This window comes from Hyperolius riggenbachi, chromosome 7 (assembly GCF_040937935.1).
Source record: "Hyperolius riggenbachi isolate aHypRig1 chromosome 7, aHypRig1.pri, whole genome shotgun sequence".
In the NCBI taxonomy this organism is placed as follows: domain Eukaryota; kingdom Metazoa; phylum Chordata; class Amphibia; order Anura; family Hyperoliidae; genus Hyperolius; species Hyperolius riggenbachi.
Genome location: NC_090652.1, coordinates 294,393,888 through 294,414,802, shown reverse-complemented (window position 1 = coordinate 294,414,802; position 20,915 = coordinate 294,393,888). Strand labels below are relative to the sequence as shown.

At 44.1% G+C, this 20,915-nt stretch overlaps 2 protein-coding genes across 2 annotated transcripts in view; one reads left to right on the top strand and one right to left on the bottom strand.

Moving 5' to 3' along the window:
* WNT6 (Wnt family member 6) overlaps nt 1-4,591 on the bottom strand; it is a 155,169-nt gene extending 150,578 nt beyond the window's left edge. The window contains exon 1 of the mRNA XM_068245987.1: nt 4,528-4,591. The gene's annotated coding sequence lies outside the window, so the exon portion shown is untranslated. The remainder of the gene's footprint in view (nt 1-4,527) is intronic.
* Nucleotides 1-20,915, top strand: part of LOC137525132 (sterol 26-hydroxylase, mitochondrial-like) — a 225,375-nt gene that overhangs the window by 14,406 nt on the left and 190,054 nt on the right. The gene's annotated exons all lie outside the window — the stretch shown is intronic.

The following is a 20,915-nucleotide window of genomic DNA, read 5'->3' as shown; positions in this document are numbered from 1 at the left end:
CTGCTTGCTTGGCAGTTGGAAAAAGACGTTATTTCCCACAATGCAACAAAGTTCACAGACGGCAAACTGTCAGGACCATGGTCATGACATCACACTGTGGGAGGGGTTTCACCACAATATCAGCCATACAGACCCCCAATGATCTATTAGAGAAAAGATAAAGATTTCTGGTGGGAAAGGGGGGGAGCAGCTACTGATTGGGATAAAGTTCAATCCTGATTTAAAGTTCCTCTTTAAATTAGGATCATAATTTAAAGTGGATTTTTCTTAATTATGATGGATATTAGTTTTTGTGAATGCCCCTAAATTAATCATGCATTTCCCAAACTACTGTGCAGTACCCTAAATGTGCACTACTCCCAATTAGTTGTCACTTGCCAAAGTTATGTGCACATTATATGTGTGCACCTCCCTAAATTGCTCTACATTCCACAAAAGTACTAGTTTAAGTGAATTGTGAATTGCTTTATAGTAAATCAAGCGTGCTGTATGGGACCGCATATAATTGTGCATTAGCCTAAATTAATTATGCATCACTCTAAATCATTGTGCGTTAAGCCACGTACACACACATCAGATAAGGCTTTGGGAAAAAAAAAACGCTCAACGATCGATTTGCCAAAAATGTTAAAAAAAACTTTTGTAAACCACTTCCAAAGCATCTCAATCTTTCTAATCCATCCTGGTGGATATGATCTGCGGACAATCGTTCATTAAAAAAGGTGTGTATAAGATCGCCAGATATTTAACTCCCGTGTGTACAGGGCTTGCGTGAAAAAGAGGGAGGTAAGTAGACTACAAAAGCATTTCTCGGGTGTTTTGAATGAACTGATTATTTGCATGTGTACAGCATCGGGAGAAAGATCCGTCATTTAAATCTTCCTGACAAACCTATGAGACCGATTGACGTGTCACAGATTAACCCTAAATGAGCTGTGTGCTACTGCCAACTATTCTTCATTACCCCAGATTATTGGTGTCTTGCCTAAACAAACTATGCATTGCCCAAAATGGAAGGTCCACTATCATAAAATGGGTAAAATATAAAATACATGTGTAATAACCATTTTAGCCTTTTGGACATTGCTGTCACGGCCAAAAGGCTGCTGCCGCGCGGTCCCGTGCCGCAGTCCGTAAGCCCGGAGATTATTGAATGGGAACGCAGTTCCCATTCAATGATCTCAGTCCCTATTAGAAAGACCGACAGCTTCTATGAGAAGCCGCGGTCTTTCTGAACAAAAAAAAAATCACATCCTCCCTATACTTCCTGTAAGTGAGGCTTACAGGATGGAATTAAAAAAGACTGAGGCCATCTTGTGGCCAAATAGTAAAACTACATCTACATACATATTTTTTTTTCCACACAAACACAATAAATTACATTTAAAATGAACTGTTTACCTCCCACGCCCAAAAAATACAGAAATAAAATTTTGAACTAAAAAAAATAAATAAATTACAATTTAAAAAAAAAACAAAATACATAAATAGTTATCTAAGGGTCTGAACTTTTTTTAGTATGCATGTCAAGAGAGTATATTACTAATATTTTTTACATTATAAGCTTGTAAATAGTAATGGACACAAAACTGAAAAAATGCACCTTTATTCCCAAATAAAATATTGGCGCCATACATTGTGATAGGGACATTTAAATGGTGTACAAGACAAATGGGCAAATAAAATATGTAGGTTTTAATTATGGTAGCATGTATTATTTTAAAGCTATAATGGCCGAAAACTGAGAAATAATACATTTTTTCAATTTTTTTTCTTAATATTCCCGTTACAATGCATTTAGAAAAAAAATATTCTTAGCAAAATGTTCCACCCAAAGAAAGCATAATTGGTGGCGGAAAAAAATAAGATATAGATCAATTCATTGTGATAAGTAGTGATAAAGTTATTGCCGAATGAATGGGAGGTGAAATTTGCTCGGATGCATAAGGTGAAAAACGGCTGAAGGCTGAAGTGGTTAATTGAACAATTGTTCCAGAATAAAATGCATTATAAATCACTTTATTCCTATGTTCCTGTCACTTACAGTACGTAGTAGAAATGTGACAGATTTTAGACTAATCCATCTTCTCAGGGGTGATTCTCAGAAGTTCCTTTATTTCAAAGCACTCCCTGGATGGCAGTGGCATATACTACCTGCCAGAATAGTCTGTCCAGGAGGAGAATAGCTTTCCAGCATCACTGTAAGTTAACAGTCCTTTCAACAGAGTGTTTTTGTAAAGAATAAAGAAAATACTGAAAACCTTCCATGAGGAGATGGACTAGTCCTAAACCTGTCAGATTTTTCTATCTATTGTGATAGAAAATAGGAAAAAAAATGTATAGTACATTTTACTCTGGGACAAATGTACAACTAGTAGATATGCATTTTAAATGTAACAAATTTCCTGTTCATTGTCCTTTAAATGTACTTTGACTTGACCGTGCTTTACCTTAACCTCCCTGGCGGTATGATAAATGCGGATGCGCGGCCGCGGGAGGGTTTTTTTCACTTTTTTTTTTTAGCATGTAGCTAGCCTAGCGCTAGCTACATGCTTCCCCCCTCCCTGCGGCGTCCCCCAGTACGCGCCGATCGCCGCCGACGCGTATGCCCATCCGGAAATCCCGTTCTGAATGGCATTTCCATGAGGGCTTCACCCGTCGCCATGGCGACGCACGCGATGATGTCATCGTCGCCGGGACGTCAGAGGGAGTCCAGGCAGCGCACGGGTCTCGGGGGGGGGGGCACCCTCTGAGGCGGCGGGTAGCGGCGTATCGGCGCGGGGCGGCGGCGATCGTAAGTAACCTGCAGCTAGAAAAGTGCTAGCTGCGTGTATAAAAAAAAAATTATGCAGATCGGCCCAGCGGGGCCTGAGAAATCCTCCTGAGCGGCTTACCCCGTGTCCAGCACGGGGTTACCGCTAAGGAGGTTAATATGACTATGCATTTCCGTGAATTAATATTCAGCAAAGAATTGACCTAGTGATCAGATAAATGCGATCGGAAATACAATTATTTAATACATCAATGATTTCACCATCAATGAACGATCTGTACTTCCCATACATCACAAACGGTTATAAAAACATTTTTTCCAATCAACTACATTGTCGTTGAACATCGCCGTGTCTATTTTTAACATTGAGGTTTATTTTTTTTCTGCCAATCCGATCACTTCTAGCTGATTCTTCAATGAAAATTGTGCCGTTAGTGGGCAGCTTTATTATAATAAAGAAATACATAATCATTGGGCATTGAGATGCTTATATTGCTGAGTTGATGCAAACATTATGAAAATCAAATGTAGTAGTTGCTAAGTTTATTTGATCCATTAAACTGCGTTAATTAATATACGATTTACATGAAATCCACATTACTGAAAATAAAAATGTGACTTTTTTTTGTTTGCTGCTAATTTTCTATTCCTTATCTATACTACACATACAATTCATTATATCGTAAGGTTTTTTTCGTTTTTTGCTTTAGAACCTGTGACAATTGATAGCACTTTTTATACATACTGATGCATCACATAATTCGCAGTTTCATTCTGCTAAAAACTTGTCTTTATTAACTGAATAGTTGTAATATAGTTGCACATATTAAAACTGCCGCCTACTGTGCTTGCGGCGGGAGAGGGGGCGTGCACGCCAGACAGACATGTTTGCAGGGTAACACAACACTACTTACAGGCTCCCTGCAGTGGTTCCAAACCCGTCAATCCAGAACTATATTCTGAAGGAGACTACTAAAAGTAATGCTGCTCTTTCTTTAAAAACAGAAGTTTTCCACTTCCTTATCCATCTGAAACTTGTGCTGGAATTGGACGCGTAGCGTGGTGGGTTCTTCCGCTTTGGCCATCCTGTCTGCTGACTTCCTCCTTCTGATGAGTCATGCTGTCTTCTCTCCTGTATACTGTCAGCACTGAACACACATATCTGCTGTCTTGTCTCTGCAAAGTTTTGGTGCAAGCCCCATCAAATTCCCATTCCTTTTTAATCTGTTTCTTGTGGGGAAGAGGCCTTTTTTAGGTGGAAGGGGGACCATGAAGACACAGCTTGGAAAAATATTATGCCGGTTCACACCATGCAATTTCCCGACAGATAGACTGGTCAAATCGATTATTTCCAATGGGTCTGATCTGATTTCTGATCATTTTGTATAGAAGTGATGGGAAAATCGATCTGGAAGATGATTGGAAATCAGATCGGACCTGTTGGAAATGATCGATTCGACCCCTCTATCTGATGGGAAATTGTATGATGTGTGCCAGGCATTAATGTATCTGAATCACACACCTGAAACAAGCATACAGCTAATCCAGTCAGAATTCAGTCAGAAACACCTGATCTGCTGCATGCTTGTTCAGGGTCTATGGCTAAAAGCATTAGAGGCAGATGATCAGCAGGGATGCCAGGCAACTGGAATTGCTTAAAAGGAAATAAATATGTCTGCCTCCAATGTCAGGTTCCCTTTAAGTGAACCTTAAAGAGAACCTGAGACAAGGGAGGTAAAACAATTGATACTTACCTGAGTTTCCTCCATGCCTCCCGGGTGGCTCAGTTCGTCTGCTATCGGCCCCTGTAATCCTTTTTCCATTGCATCAGTCAGGCTCTGTTCTGCGATAAACTGGGTGTATAAAATAAGAACCCTAATTGAAAATAGGATGATTTTTCATATTTAATTATTTTAAGTATTTATATAGCGCCAATATATTACGCAGTGCTGTACAAAGTATATATTGTCTTGTTGATGTCTCTCAGAGGGGGCTCACAATCTAGTCCCTACCATAGTCACATGTCTATGTATGTATCGTGTAGTGTATCGTAGTCTAAGGCCAATTTGTGTAGGGGGAAGCCAATTAACTTATAAATTATTATTATTATTATTATTGTTTATATAGCGCCAACATCTTCCGTGGCACTGTACAATAGAATCAGAATCAGAATCGTTTATTTCGCCAAGTGTGACTGGGTCGCGCCCGGAATTGTTTTTGGCACAATACATGTAGCTCAGGAAGAAGACATAGAGAGACATAAGATAGATAGCATACAAGGTACAACAATACAAAGTATACAATACAACAGTTGATACAAGACAAGAGGGTATAACAGCTAATGCAGTGAACAGATTAACTACATATTTTACAAGGGGAGAGAGGTATGTACACCCATTACACAGCATTGTGAGACAAAAGGGGAAGACAGCCCTGGCCAAAAGGCCTTACAGTGTAAACATTTAAAGAAAACCTGTAACATCAGGGGGTACTCGCCTCGGGAGGGGGAAGCCTCAGGGTCCCAATGAGGCTTCCCACACTGTCCTCCGTCCCTCGGGGGTCTCGCTGCAGCCCTCTGAACAGCGGCGATGTAAATATTTACCTTCCTGGCTCCTGCGCAGGCGCTGTGGCGGCTCTCGGCTCCGAAATACCTGATCGCCATTGGGTCTGCTCTACTGCACAGGCGCAAGTCTCCGGCGCCTGCGTAGTAGAGCGGACCCGACTGAGATTGGGTATTCCCCCTCCCGAGTACCCCCAGGGGAACTTCTTTATGTTACAGTGTCTCTTTAAGGTATAGGACAGTAGGTAAAGGGAAGCTGTGTATGAGATGGTAGAAATGGTGGTCAATGGGCAGTGTCCTAGGTAGGAGAGTATGCTTGCCTGAAGAGGTGAGTTTCAGATTGCGCCTAAAAATAGTAAGTGTGGATGAGTGGCGGATGTGTTGAGGGAGAGTGTCCCAGAGGAGGGGAGAGGATCAAGTGAAGTCTTGTAAGCGAGTGTGGGAAGAGGTGATCAGGGAAGAAGACAGAAGGCTATCATTAGGAGAGCGGAGATTGCGTGTAGGATGGTATCTGGAAATAAGTTGATTAGGATAGGATGGAGCTATGTTGTGGAGAGCTTTGTAGGCGAGAGTAAAGCTGGCCATACACTGGCCCGGTTTGCCGCCGTTTCGACAGCAGATTCGATCACTTGGATCGAATCTGCTGCCAATCGTTCGCGCTACACGCCGAATTTCGATCCATTCCGTCCGATCCCGTCGATCGCGCCGTGCGGAAAATAACCGTCGATCGCCTGCGGGTAAAGAGTGCATCACTAGCGGCGTTCGAGTGCCCGACGACCGACGCAATAGAGCTGCAATACATTACCTGCTCCACCGGCGCGACTCCCGGGTCTCCGCTCTTCTTCTCCGCTCTGGTCTGGTCTGGTCTTCGGCATGTTTCCCTTCTTCCTGTCCCGGCAGGAAGTTTAAACAGTAGAGGGCGCCCTACTGTTTAAAGTTCCCCCAGACAGGAAGAAGGGAAGCATGCCGGAGACCAGACCAGAGCGGAGAATGAAGAGCGGAGACCCGGGAGTCGCGCCGGCGGAGCAGGTAATGTATGCGGGCGGGGGGAGCGGCGGCAGCACCACCACCACCACAACAGATTGTGAACGGTTTCAGGCTGAAATCGGTTCACAATCTGTTTGCAGTAGAGGTAGCCATACGATCCCTCTCTGATCAGATTCGATCAGATAGGGATCTGTCTGTTGGTCGGATCTGATGGCAAATCGACCAGTGTATGGCCACCTTAAGGATTTTAAATTGTATCCTTTGTGTAACTGAGAGGCAGTGGAGGTATTGACAGAGGGGCATTGGGCTGGAGAAGCAGGAGGAGAGGTGGAGGAGTGGTGCAGCAGAATTCATGATAGACTGTAGCGGGGCTAAACGGTTGGCAGGGAGACCGAAGAGTAGCGAGTTGCGGCAGTCTAGTCAGGAAATAATCGTGGCATGCACCAGGAGTTTGGTAGTGTCCTGTGTTAGAAAAGGGCGGATGCGGGAGATGTTTTTTAGGTGGAGGCAACAAGAGAAGGATAGTTTGTCAATGTGTGGTTTGAAGAAAAGACTTGCCTCTAAAATGACACCTAGACAGCGAGCCTGGGGGACAGGTGTTATGGAAGTACCATCAACAGAAACAGTGATGTCTGGCAGGGGCATTGAGTTGTGAGGTGGGAAGACTACTATTTCAGTCTTGTCCATATTGAGTTTTAGAAAACGGGAGGACACAAGCTAAGCAAGTTAAGGTGTCCTAAGTCAGGAGCTAAAATGTAGATCTGGGTATCGTCAGCGTATATAGGTGATATTGGAAACCAAAGGTGCTGATGAGCTGACCGAGACCATATGTGCAGATAGAGAAAAGGAGAGGTCCGAGGACTGAGCCTTGGGGAACTCCAACAGTGAGGGGACATGGAGAGGAGGTGGTGCCGGAGTAGGCTACTCTGAAAGTCCAATCTGAGAGGTAGGAGGAAAGCCAGGAGAGGATTTGGAGAAGTAGGGGGTGGTCCACTGTGTCAAAAGTGGAAGAGAGGTCTAAGAGAATAAAAATAAAGTAGAATCTGACTCTGTGTTCCATATGCAGTAGCCCCTCCTGTATTCCTGGGCCTATATGCCATGCCCAGTGAGTGAATATAAAATGCATTGGCATGTACTTTGAACACTGCAAATCCGATTTGCAATTCTGATTTTCACTGGATGCTAGCAACATAAGAAGAAAATCGCAGCATGCAGGACTTTTTTTAGACTTCTTTTACACTTCAAATTGCAATTCTGGTTTTCACTGGATGCTAGCAACACAAGAAAAAAATGCAGAAAAACGCAGCATGTAGGACACTTTTTAATCATATCCAAAATTGAAATCGCATGTAATATCGCCCCAAAATCCCTTGAAGTCCTTTTCCACTGGCTGAGATCCGCTAAGAAAAGCATATTGCAGACATTTTTCCGATCGCAGAATACATGTAAATCACTCAATTCCCACTAATGCGCATCGCTTTTTTCCCGCACTCAATTGTCGGGCTGTGCATTTCTCAACGCAATCATGCTCTGTTCTTGGCGGTTATACTCCGCTATCACAGGTAGTCAAAATTGTGGGTCGTGCGGTCACAATGCAGCACTATTGCAGTTGCTTCCTAGTGGAAAACAGCCTGATTTTGATGCAATTATAAAAAGTCCTAAATACTGCTTTTCTTCTTGTGTTGCTAGCATCCAGTGAAAATTGGAATCGCAAATTGGATTTGCAGGGGGCCTAAGGCCACTTTATGTGATTCCGGTTTGCAATTTTGCTACAATTTTACAAGCAATTCGGTCCTCCATGCTGCGTTTTTCTTTGCGATCGCTTTTCAAGCTTATTTCCGCTAATGTGATTGCGAGTGAGCTATTATGCTCATTATAGAGAGCTCAATCACATCCAAAACACGGCAAGATGACAATTGCGTTCATAACTATCGCAACGCAATCCGATTGCACTAATGGAAATAGCCGCTGCTGTTTCCATTAGTGTTACTGTACCCTGCATTTTGCAATCTGTTAGCAATCGAAATCAGATCGCAAAACGCAAGTTAGTGGAAAAGGGCCCCTGGGGCTCTTTTCCACTATGAAATGTGATCGCGATCGCAATTGCGTTTCAATTTCCACCATGCGATTACGATTGAGCTACTATACTTGGTATAGTAGAGCTCAATCGCATCCAAAACGCAGCAGGACGACAATTGCACTTGGACCAAAATCACATCACAATCGGATCGCACGAATGGAAATTGCTGCTGCCGTTTAATGTACCTTGCGTTTTGTGATCAGAAATCACAGGGTAGTGGAAAAAGGCCATTAGGCCTCTTGCACACTGCATGCGATTCCGATTTGTGATTTTGACCCGATTTTACATGCGATTCCCATTTTTAATCTATTCCAATTGCTGCGTTTTTTTCTTCTTGTGTTGATCGCATCCAGGGAAAATTGAAATCGCAAATTGAAAAAAGGCCTCTTGCACACTACATGCGATTCTGATTTGCGATTTTGACACGATTTTACAAGCGATTCCGATTTGCAATTTTTAATCAGTACTGCATGCTGCATTTTTTTTCTGCGTTTTTCTTATTTTGATAGCATCCCGGGAAAATCGGAATCGCAAATCAGAATCGCAAATCGGATGTGCAGTGTGCTGGTGGCCTCAGGCCTGATTCCGATTTTTCCTGGATGCTATCAACACAAGAAGAAAAACGCTGAAAAAATGCAGCATGCAGTATCAATTAAAAATCGGAAACGTATTTTATTTATTTATTTATTGTATTTATAAAGCACAAACATATTACGCAGCGCAACGTATGTAAAATATCGTCGAAAGTCGGAATCACATGTAGGGCTTGATTCTGTAAAGTGTGATAACGGCTATCACAGCAGTAATTACGCAATCTGCCACGCGCGAAGGTTTTCACGTGAACAGCGTTACTTCACGTGATAAGCGCACATGATCGCGCGCAAACCTTCGCTTATCACGTGAAGTAACGCTGTTCATGTGAAAACCTTTGCGTGCGGCAGATCGCGTGATAACTGCTGTGATAGCAGTTATCACGCTCTACAGAATCAAGCCCGTACTGTGCAAGAGCCCTTATGCTGTTTTTTTTTTATACACAAGAGGTTTCAATGCTGGTCTTGTAGGCTTCCCTGCAGACGATCGGTAATAACGTATAGCGCAGGTGCCCTCTGTGATCGCGGTGCCACATACAGGCAGGTCAGGGGGGCACGGCACAGGTGTGCCTCTGAGTCAGCCCCCTCGGCACACACTGACTATTTAGTCACTCTTCCAGTAATTTGGCCTCTGACAGGAGGCGAGCATGGCAGCCGCTCTCATAATGAGCCGCACACATCATGTCAGAGGTAGCCAGATGCTTCTCCCCTTCCATCATCCTCGCCCTCTGGGCCAAAATTTCTGCTGTCATTCAAAAGTTTGCAGAAGAATGCAAGATGAGCTTGGCAGGGTCCTCGTCTGGAGGGGGAGGATAAAAGGGAAATCAAAATAGGAACTGCATCCTGGAGACGGACCTGAGTCCCGGACTGCTGCTCCGTCCAGTGCATCCGCTTCCAGGAGGAGGCCATCTCAAATCTCGTTCTCAGATTGCCACAATCTTAGATTGTTGCTCCCACAATTTTTTTTATTTTTTTATTTCTGCTATTAATGTTGCCGGCGTTTCATTTCCCTGCAATTTTTCTACCAAAAGCGGTGCAATTTTTTTATATTGTGAGCAGTTTTGCAGACTGCTTGCAAGTTGCGGTCTCACATGCTGTCAGCCAGGCCCGGATTTATATCACAAGACCCTATAGGAACAGAGGGTGAACCTCCATGAACCTACAACCTCCGCCGAACCGCACTGCAAGTGTGCTGGCTGGCCCAGATGGCACTTCTCCCTTGCTTCCCTTGCCCGTCATAGGCAGCTACAGGTGTCCCTTTGCATTAGGTAACCACAGGTACCCTCAGTATTAAGAAGCTAGTGGTGCCCCACCAGTGGAATGCCGAGAGCTGGGTGAGTAACCTATCATTTACGCTCTGCTCAGGTCTCTGCACAGGGAAGGAGGGAGGAAGGCAGTAGAGAAGGGCCTTCCATTATTAGGCGCCTGTAGGCACGTGCCTACAGTGCCTTATGGTAAATCCGGCCCAGCTGTCCGCAAACATGCATACAATATTTACCAAAAAAAAGCACTTTTTTTTTTTTTTTTTTATTAAATTTTTATTTTTTCTTTCTACTTTATTTGCTGCTATGAGCAGTAGTGGTGCTCATAGTTTGTTTTTTGTTTTTTTTAACACTTAGAATTTTTTATATTGGATCCAATACGGATGTTTTCAATCCAATACAATAAATTTGAATTTGCTGCCTGATGTTATGATGCTGCGTGCGCCCGACACCAGGCGACGTGCGCATCGTCATCAGAGGGACACCCCGGCGGACTTGATCGCCGGGGGACAGGAAGCGGATGAAGAAGGAAGATCGCTGCCAAGCCGCAAGGTGCTGGCGAGGGATCCCAGTGACCCGCGTGTGTAATAGCAATTACTGGACGAGTCTGACTCGTCCTTACTGACTCCAGCTGTTTTAGGACAAATCAGGCTTGTCCTTAACGCTAGGAAGGTTAACACTTTTATTTTTTCTTCATCCGGAGCCATCTGAGAATTTCTAGAATACACTATAAACTCAAATAGCACTTTTTTGAAACCTTGGCAACAGTACTCTGTTTGGAGTACAGATGAAACAGGAGTTTTCACCTTTCTGCAGGATGAATTATCGGTGTTCTGTACATATGAAGGAGAGAAAGACTAATACCCAACATGTGACTCGAGTAACAACATTACAGGTTCTTACATGCGACTCGAGTAACAACATTAAGGCTACTTACACACTAAGGCGTTGCGTTTTAGGGGCCGTTATGGTCGCATACCGTGCCCCTAACGCAACGCATGGTGGTGTTGAAGTTGGACGTCAGATTGAGCTGTGTTATGCAGCTCTCAAAGCAGCCGCTCCAGGTTAGTGATAGGAAGTCCGGATCTTTTAGAGGATTCGGATAATTTGAATTGGATCATTGAAAAGATTCGGATCTTTGAACCGAATCATTTGAATCATTTTACTAGGGAAGCAGACTGGGAGTGAAATGACTAGCAAGACAGGACTTTCCCTGCACTGTACATTGTGTATGTTCCTGTTTCTTCCAGACAGACATCCACTGTGAACCGAATCTTTCATTGTGGTGATCCGGATGATTCGACTCACAAAAAAGATCCGGATGAAATGAACGATTCAATCATGATCCGGACAACACTACAGTTCCACCACGAGTCACCACAGTGCAGTGAATATTAATTAGCCATGTGGCTGTCCATGTAGGAGGAGGGGAGACCTCCTCCTCCAACATTACTGAGCATGTGCAAACAGTCTAACGTGGCTTAGCCCAGTATAACGTACAGCATGCAGCACTTTGTTTAAATATGCTGCGTTACAATGTAACACAACGTGGGCACTGTGAACAGCACATTGATTTTACAGTGCTGTGAGTTAGGCTGCGTTACTGGCTGCTGTAACGTGGGACTTTAACGTCCCACTGTGAAACCAGCCTACAGGTTGTCTTCGTGTACCGTATTTTTCGGACTATAATACGCTCCTGACCATAAGACGCACCTAGGTTTAGAGGACAGAAACCAGGGGGAAATAATACATACTAAACCTGGTGCATCCATGGTGAAGGGGCATCTTGTGGATTGTGCCCTCTTTGTACCTTATGCCCCCTTGTGTCTCTCTGTGTCCTTCTCTGTCTCCCTTGTGTCCTCCTCTATGCCCCTTTGTGTCCCCGTGTCCTCCGTTTGTCCCCCTCTATTCCCCTTTGTGCCCCCCTGTGTCCTCCTCTGCACATTGCGGCAGGTTGGAGGTGCGTATTGGCAGGTGATCACAAGTCAGGAACTCCCTGCATTTGGACTCTAAGACGCACTGACTTTTTTCCCCTTATTTTGGGGGAGAAAAAGTGAGTCTTATAGTCCAAAAAATACAGTACATAAATATACAATTCTGTTGTTTTTATTACATATTTTTGTTGTTGCATGTTACAGTATTGTATAAACTGTTACAAGTAGTTTAAAGCACTTTTAGTAGAACATTGAAAACAACCAAAAAAACATATGTCCAAATCCTGAGCTGCTGGAAAGGAAATCATTTATCCTCGTTCCCCATGTATAACACAGGACTTAAAGAGGAACTCCAGTGAAAATAATGTAATAAAAAAAGTTCTTCATTTTTACAATAATTATGTATAGATGATTTAGTCTGTTTTCCCATTGCAAATTATTTCCTCACCCTGATTTACATTCTGACATCACATGGTGACATTTTTTACTGCTGGCAGGTGATGTCAGTGGAAGGAGATGCTGCTTGCTTTTTTTTTTGCAGTTGGACCCAGCTGTAAATAGCTGTTATGCCCCACAATGCAATGAGGTTCACAGACAGGAAACTGGTCCTGACATCACACTGTGGGAGGGGTTTCACCACAATATCAGCTATACAGCGCCCCCTGATGATCCGTTTGTGAAAAGGAATAGATTTCTCATGGGAAAGGGGGTATCAGCTACTGATTGGGATGAAGTTCAATTCTTGGTCGGAGTTTCTCTTTAACATACAAACTTCCAGAACGGAACCTATTAGTAAATAGAGGATCGCCTGTAGTAAGTTCACACTGACTGCTTCCATCCCGCACTGCTGGGGTTTACTGTGTTTCGTATTGAGATGAATGGGAGCGTTCATCTCATGTGGATTGCTGTTGATTATTGCCGATTATGCAAGCGCCGCAGTTGATCACATTTTCCGATGCTTGCAGCTTCTGGAATTGACGCTGTTCACAGTTAAATAGCTTCCTAGGGGCTCAAAACGTGACAATGAATTGATAAGAAACATTGCCAAATCCTTATTCTGCACAGTAGCAGGAAAGCATTTGGCTCAGGGAAACAAGCCGCCGGTAGTGGTCCGTCTGAACCGGCCATTAAAGAGGAACTTTAACCCAGGAACATCATTCCAATCAGTAGCTGATACCCCCTCTCCCACGAGAAATCTTTACCTTTTATTTAATAGATCATCAGGGTGCTCTGTATGGCTGATATTGTGGTGAAACCCCTCCCACAGGTGTGATGTCATAACCATGGTCCTGACAGTTTCCTGTCTGTGAACTTTGGAAATAACCATTTCCAACTGCCAAGTATCTCCCTCTGTGCATAGGTTTCTCAGTAAGCAAACATGCAGAGATCACTTGCTGCTAGTACTGCACTAAAGATATTGCTGCCTGTGATACATTTCAGAAGGTAGGTCGCGTTTTAAAAGTACCATTTCACTTCATGTGCTTATAAAGATAAATTAAATATCAGTAAATCCAAACCAGGCATTGCATTATTCCAACACAGAGTTTGTGTTCCCCAAACTTTGACCCTGAAGGGTGTTTTCACTTTTCACATGGTCAACAGTGGTGCGTTGGCTGCTTGTCACCTGTTTGTTCAGATCTGCCAGACAGAGCCTGGCAGTAGCGCAATGCCTGTCCACTGCAGGTACATCTGTGCAAATGGCAGCTGCCCGCTTAGACATGCAGCTGTCCTGAGATGTACCTGTATTCCTCTATATACAGTATTTGTATGGAGCAGGAGCTTTTGCTGGACTAATCCAGAGACTGGCAGCAAGTTTTAAAGAGAAAACGTAACCCAGAATTGAACACCATCCCAATCAGTAGCTGATACCCCCTTTCCCATGAGAAATATATTCCTTTTCTCAAAAGGATCACCAGGGGGCTCCGTATGGCTGATATTGTGGTGAAACCCCTCCCACAGTGTGATGTCAGGACCATGGTTCTAACATCACACTGTCGGAGCCTCTTTGCATTGTGGGAAATAACAGCTGTTTCCAACTGCCAAAAAAGCAAGCATCAGCTCCTTCCAGTGACATCACCTGCCAGCATTAAAAATGTCACCATGTGATAAATGTCAGAATGTAAATCAGGGAGAGGAAATATTTCTACAATGGGCAAACACTGACTAAATCATTTATACATAATTATTGTAAAAATGAACCACTTTTTTATTACATTATTTTCAATGGAGTTCCTCTGTAACACTTCCATATAAAGGACTCTGATGGGAACCGTGGGATAGCTGTGTTGTATGTGCACATTAAAAAAATTAGGCAACTGGAACAGTTTATTCTGCTAAAGCACAATTGCACAAGCTTTGTTTTCTAGAACTATACTTACCCTCTCCACCCCGATTAAGCTTACTGCAAACCCGCTCACCTACACACACACACACACACACACACTTCTTCCCTATATCTTTTTATCTGATGATTGTGGGGGAGGGGCTTATCTGTCGTGAGAAAATAGGTGGCAGGTTGCCCCGCGCACTAGCATGGAGGAGCCGAGCGGAGCAATAGATCCATGCTACTGGGCAGGCACGAGCCATCCTGTGCAGTGCAGTCATGGTCTTGCTTGTACAGGAGCACGGGCTTCAGCTTTGGGGTTCCAGTGCTGGTCCACAGCCTGGTGGAGGAGAACAGGTGAAGCCTCAGGAGGCTTCCCTCTACCAAGTATGTGAATTTTCCCCCAAAAACACAGATTTTCTTTAAAGAACAAGCGACACCCATGCTAACTTAGAAATAATAAACACATATATAAGTAGATAAATACTAGTTCTACTTGCATAACAGATATGTTGCACTGTCCACGTTATGATTCCTGTGTATTTTATAAAGGAAAAGCAGAGATTCCTAATCCTATTCTATTCGAGTTTCCATCTTGGTTACCTTTGAATGAAGCTAATCCTGGCATCATTTCCTCCCTCACTCTTTTTTTCTCCTCTTGCTAATTGTGTATTTGTTACCTGTCCTCCTCCCAGAGTCTTCAGACACTCCCACTGAGGTCTATACTAGGAAGTGCAATGTCTTATGTCATTAGAAGGAGGGGGAAATAAAGGAAGAGGAATATATTATAGATACAAATATCCCCCAGCATTCAGCTGTTTGGCAATGGCAATTCAAGGGCCAGTGCTCCTAAGGTATATGATAACTCCAAACCATAACAGCAGAAAAAGTTTTGAATTCAGGATTAGCATCTTTATTACTTAAAGGGAACTTTAACTGAACGGGGGGTAAAGAGTTTCACTTACCTGGGGCTATTACCAGCCCCCTGTAGCAGTCCTGTGCCCTCGGAGCCGCTCTGGAATCCTCCGGTCCCCTGCTGTCACTTAGTTTCGTTTTTGACGACTCACCAGTCGGCCGGCCGCCATGCGTATTATTGGACGCATTCCCTACTGCAATTAGCGCTGTTGTGGACCGCAACACGTACAAAGATAGGCGTTGCCGCATATCTACGTGTGTGGATTGCAGCAACGCGTATTTTTGTACGCGTTGCAGTCCGCAACAGCGCTAATTGCAGTAGGGAATGCGTCCAATAATCTGCATGGCGGCCGGCCGACTGGTGAGTCGTCGAAAACAGGGACCGGAGGATTCCAGAGCGGCTCCGAGGGCACAGGACTGCTGCAGGGGGCTGGTAATAGCCCCAGGTAAGTGAAACTCTTTACCCCCCGTTCAGTTAAGGTTACCTTTAATACACTTAATGAGAGGGATATGGAGGCTGCCATATGTGTTTCCTATGAAGCAATACCAGTTGCCCGGCAGCCCTGCTGATCCTCTGCCTCTAATCCTTTTAGCCATAGACCCTGAACAAGCATGCATCAGACCAGGAGTTTCTGACTGAAGTCTGACTGGAGTAGCTGCATGCTTGTTTCTGGTGTGGTTCTCCTGCAGCCAAAATGACCCCTCTGCAGCCAAATTTATTTCCTTTTAACCTCCTTGCCGGTTACCCCAAGCTCAGCTCGGGGTAACCTGCGTAGGAGGATTTCTCAGGCCCCGCTGGGCCAATTTTAAAAAAAAAATGTTTATTGCACACAGCTAGCACTTTGCTAGCTGCGTGCATTTCTTGATCGCTGCCGCTCGCCGCCGATTCACCGCTACCCGGCGCGCCGCGCCCCCCCCCCTCCAGACCCCTTGTGCAGCCTGGCCAATCAGTGCCAGGCAGCGTTAAGGGGGGGATCGGGATTCCCTCTGACGTCCATGACGTCGGTGACGTCATCCCGTCCCGTCGCCATGGCGACCAGGGAAGCCCAGCAGGAAATCCTGTTCTGAACGGGATTTCCTGCCTACTCTGATCGCCGGAGGCGATCGGAGTAGGTGGGGGAATACCGCTGCTCAGCGGCTATCATGTAGCGAGCCCTGGGCTCGCTACATGATTTAATAACAATAAAAAAGAAAGTGCTATGCTGCCCCCTTGCCACAGGAATTGGACCGGCTAGGGGGTTAAACAGGCAACTGGTATTGATTAAAGGGCCCCTTAGAAGGACACAAAAATGCCAAAATTAACTTACCTGGGGCTTCCTCCAGCCCCTCGTAGTCTGTGAGGTCCCTTGGCGTCCTCCGGGCTCCCTCTGTTCTTCTGCTGTCTGTGCCGTCAATGACTTCGCGAAGAGTCGTGCACAACTGCGCATGGGTGGCCCCTCCGCACACCCGTTTCACTCACTGTCACCATGAGCATTCTGGGCATGTGCGGTTCTTGAAAGAATGAACATGTGCAGAACGCTCACAGTGACGGGCGCGCGGATGGGTTGCGCACAACTCCTCGCAAAGTCACCAGGCTAGCAGAGCCACCAGCTGGAGAAAGGAGGGATCCCAGAGGACACTGAGGGACCTCACGGACTACAAGGAGCTGGAGAAAGCCCCAGGTAAGTTACTTATGCCTTTTTTGGGTCTTGCTCAGGGTCCCTTTTAAAAGGAAATAAATATGACAGACTCCATATTCTTCTCACTTCAGTTGTCCTTTAAGGGGGCCCAGGTCCAAAACCACATAGGGGCCCAGACGTTGCATTTTAATCATTAAAAATAAGGTAAGAAATGTATCAATTTTAATGATAGAAACAAATTTTTCAGTAGAAAAGTACATATATTTACATTGATCTGTACATGAGTTGCGAAAGAGGGACAACGAAGTAGAATGAGGGACTGAGGGGTTTAGTCAAAGAGTGACTGTCCCTCAGAAAAAAGGAACAGTTGGGAGCTATACCTCTGTGCAGGCCCATTGCTGAATTGCATGCATCAGGCGGCATCGTCCATATTTGGTTGCACTGCAGCTATAACGTGCTTTGTGAGCATTCCAAATTGTGTGTATGTGTGTGTGGGGGGGGGGGGGGTGGTCCTCAACATTTTGCCCCAGGCAGCAAAAAAGTCTAGAACTGGCCCTTCCTCTGTATGTAGCCAGCTTGAAGCCTGAGTTAGTATGGTGTTTAGTGACTTGAGCTGAGCTGCCTGGCGGTGCAGAGGAGAGGTGCAGGATGCAGGAGAGAGCTGTGGGAATGTCTGAGGAATGAGGTCCCTGCAGGTGGCGGCTTCTGGGCAGAGGTTATCAGCTCCAGGGAGAGGAGAAGAGGAGATAACAGAGGCACACAAATATGAAGATGGCAGAGAGAGGCTGCTGGAGGAAGTGTTACAGGCTTATAAGAAGGGAAAAAAGGAGTTGGGAACAGGTTGTTTCTTTTTCTGGAGCTAAAGGAATTTAATAGCAACCCTCCCTTATAGTGTCATCATTTCAAAGCCCGCAGGATTTATCTATGACTATCAGATATGTCTGCCAACAAAGGCCATGAAGCAGGGAGGGTTTAGGTACAGTTTAATAGCAATTGATCTCAGCATCATCTAATCAAGGAGTTTCTCCAGAGATAGAAACAAACTGTGCTACTGACGGCAGCGCTGGGCGAGGGAAGCATCTGAAACAACATGATCGGGAAAAATCATCCGAAAATCGTGTTCTTGTAAATCTGGTAGGGGTTACTTCAATAAACAACGCTAATCTAAAGGTGGCAACACACGGTACAATAAAATGATCCGATTCTACGGCAATTCGATAAAACAATCGTGTCTCCCGAAAAAATCGAACGGTTTTTTTTTTCATTCGACTGAAAAACGGATTTCCAGTTCTCTTCGATTTTTATCGATCCAGAATGCCAGGTATTTTTTCTTCAATCTTTTTAGAGATTGTGTTAGATTGTCAATTTATTAATAAACACACCCTAGCAATTTTGACAGTTTCCAATCATTTTTATCATAATTGGGGAAAATTAGTACATAGGTGTGTGGTACATTGGTCATATTTTTGAAATGTTACAATCAGTCAGAAAAATGTATTGGAATTCTTAAATTGAACAGATATTTAAAAAATGGTATGTTGTGTGGCCACCTTTAAAGAGACACTGTAACCCAGGATTGAACTTCATCCCAATCAGTAGCTGATAACCTCCTTTCCCATGAGAAATCTTTACCTTTTCTCTAATAGATCATCAGGGGGAGTCAGTACAGGCCCGGTCTGCCCATGATGCCAAGTGAGGCGACTTCCTCAGGAAGCGGAGGTCTGGGGGCAGCACGAGGCAGAAACAGGAATTGAAGAGAGTGCCTGGCCAACCTATACTGGGGACAACTGTACCTGGCTACCAGCACTGGGGGGCATCTATAACTGAATACCTACCTATACTGAGGGTGCTTTTTGGGGGCTCCCTGCAGCTATAACGTGCAGTGCAAATTGTCAGGAACTGTACGATTATTCCAAATGGGAGGGGAGGGGCGCATCCTCACAAGTTTGCCTCAGGCAGCAAAAAGTCTAGAACCGGCCCTGGGTCTGTATGGCTGATATTGTGGTAAAGCCCCTCCCACAGTGTGATGTCATGACCCTGACAGTTTACTGTCTGTGAACCTCTTTGCATTGTGAGAAATAATGCCTATTTCACTACAGTTCCTCTTTACCATGTGCAGATAGTGCCCGGTAAGATTAATGGCAATTACCCAATTTACACAGTGACTTACACAAATTGCGTACACGCACCACTTACATTGCTTCAGTAGCTTGCAGTGCTAAGATGCGTACACACATGCAATAACCACCGATAACGACTGTTTTATCCGATGATTGTTATGTGTGTACAGCGGCCGCTGATCAATCCTGCTTGGGTATCGGGCATCATTAAAGATCCGTCCTGTCAGATCCTTAACGACCCCTGATGCCCGAGCACGACGGGTCACAATACTTTTTTCAACCCCGCCAAATGATTGAAGCTGCTCCGTCATCAACTGATCGACCCCCCTCTCCATAGCAACAGAACACATCGCTAGCCGCAAGGCTAGGAATGTGTCTGTGCAGCATTGTTCCCTGCTTGTTTCCAGGTCCCTGATGGACGACAGTTCTCGCATATACTGTATGTACTTAGCTTAAAGGACAATTGTAGTGAGAAATATATGGAGGCTGCCATATTCATTTTCTTTTTAACAATACCAGTTGCCTGGCAGCCCTGCTAATCTATTTGGCTGCAGTAATGTCTGAGCACACCAGAAACAAGCATGCAGCATATCAAATGTTTCTGATATTATTGTCAGATCTGACAAGATGAATATCAGAAACACCTGATGCATGCTTGTTCAGGGTCTATGGCTAAAAGTATTAGAGACAGAGGATCAGCAGGACTGCCAGTCAACAGGTATTGTATAAAAGGAAATCAATATGGCAGCCTCCATAAACCTCTCACTTCAATTGTCCTTTAAGTGGTATATAGCACATAAAGATTATCGTTCTTTAGTGAATAAACACCCACTTTCTAATATCATTCTGTGACAAAAAAACACTTACACAAAATGCAAACCATGTACACAAACACACATATATATTTATATTTACACTACATTACACACTATACACATACAGCATACTGTATACACACACTATACATGGTATATATATGGTACATTGTATATATAAACCCACACACTATACACGAACAAAACATTGTGTAAACGCACACACTCACTATACACATGTGAGACACTGTATTCACATACACTATACACATACACCACACTGTATGCACACATGCATTGTATACACACACTATAAATGGTATACTATAAGGTACATTGTATACACACACACACACACACACACACTATACACGGACAACACAATGTATAAACACACACACTCACTATACACATATAGCACACTATGCATACTCTATACAGATATGGTACATTATATACACATACAGCACACTTTATACACCATCACTATACACATGTGGCACACAGTATAAATACACACTATACACATGAAGCATATTATATATATATATATATATATATATATATATACCGTGATATATATATATATATATATATATATATACCGTGATAACTCATATCACTGCCGTTTTCACGTTTGCAGGAGTTATCGCGCGCTATCGCAAAAATGCGCGCAAAACCAGCTGTGATGTTTGTCACGGTTTAGTGAATCAACCCCAATGTCCGCATGCAACTCTCTGTAAACATAAGGCACACTGTATAGAAACTCATACACACATAGATACACGCATGCATGCCCACAAGACACATACACTCACATGTACACATCCATATGCACACATACAACACACACAAGACACATACACACATACAACACGAACACATACACACACACACTGTACACACACATACACACAAGACACACACAAGACACATG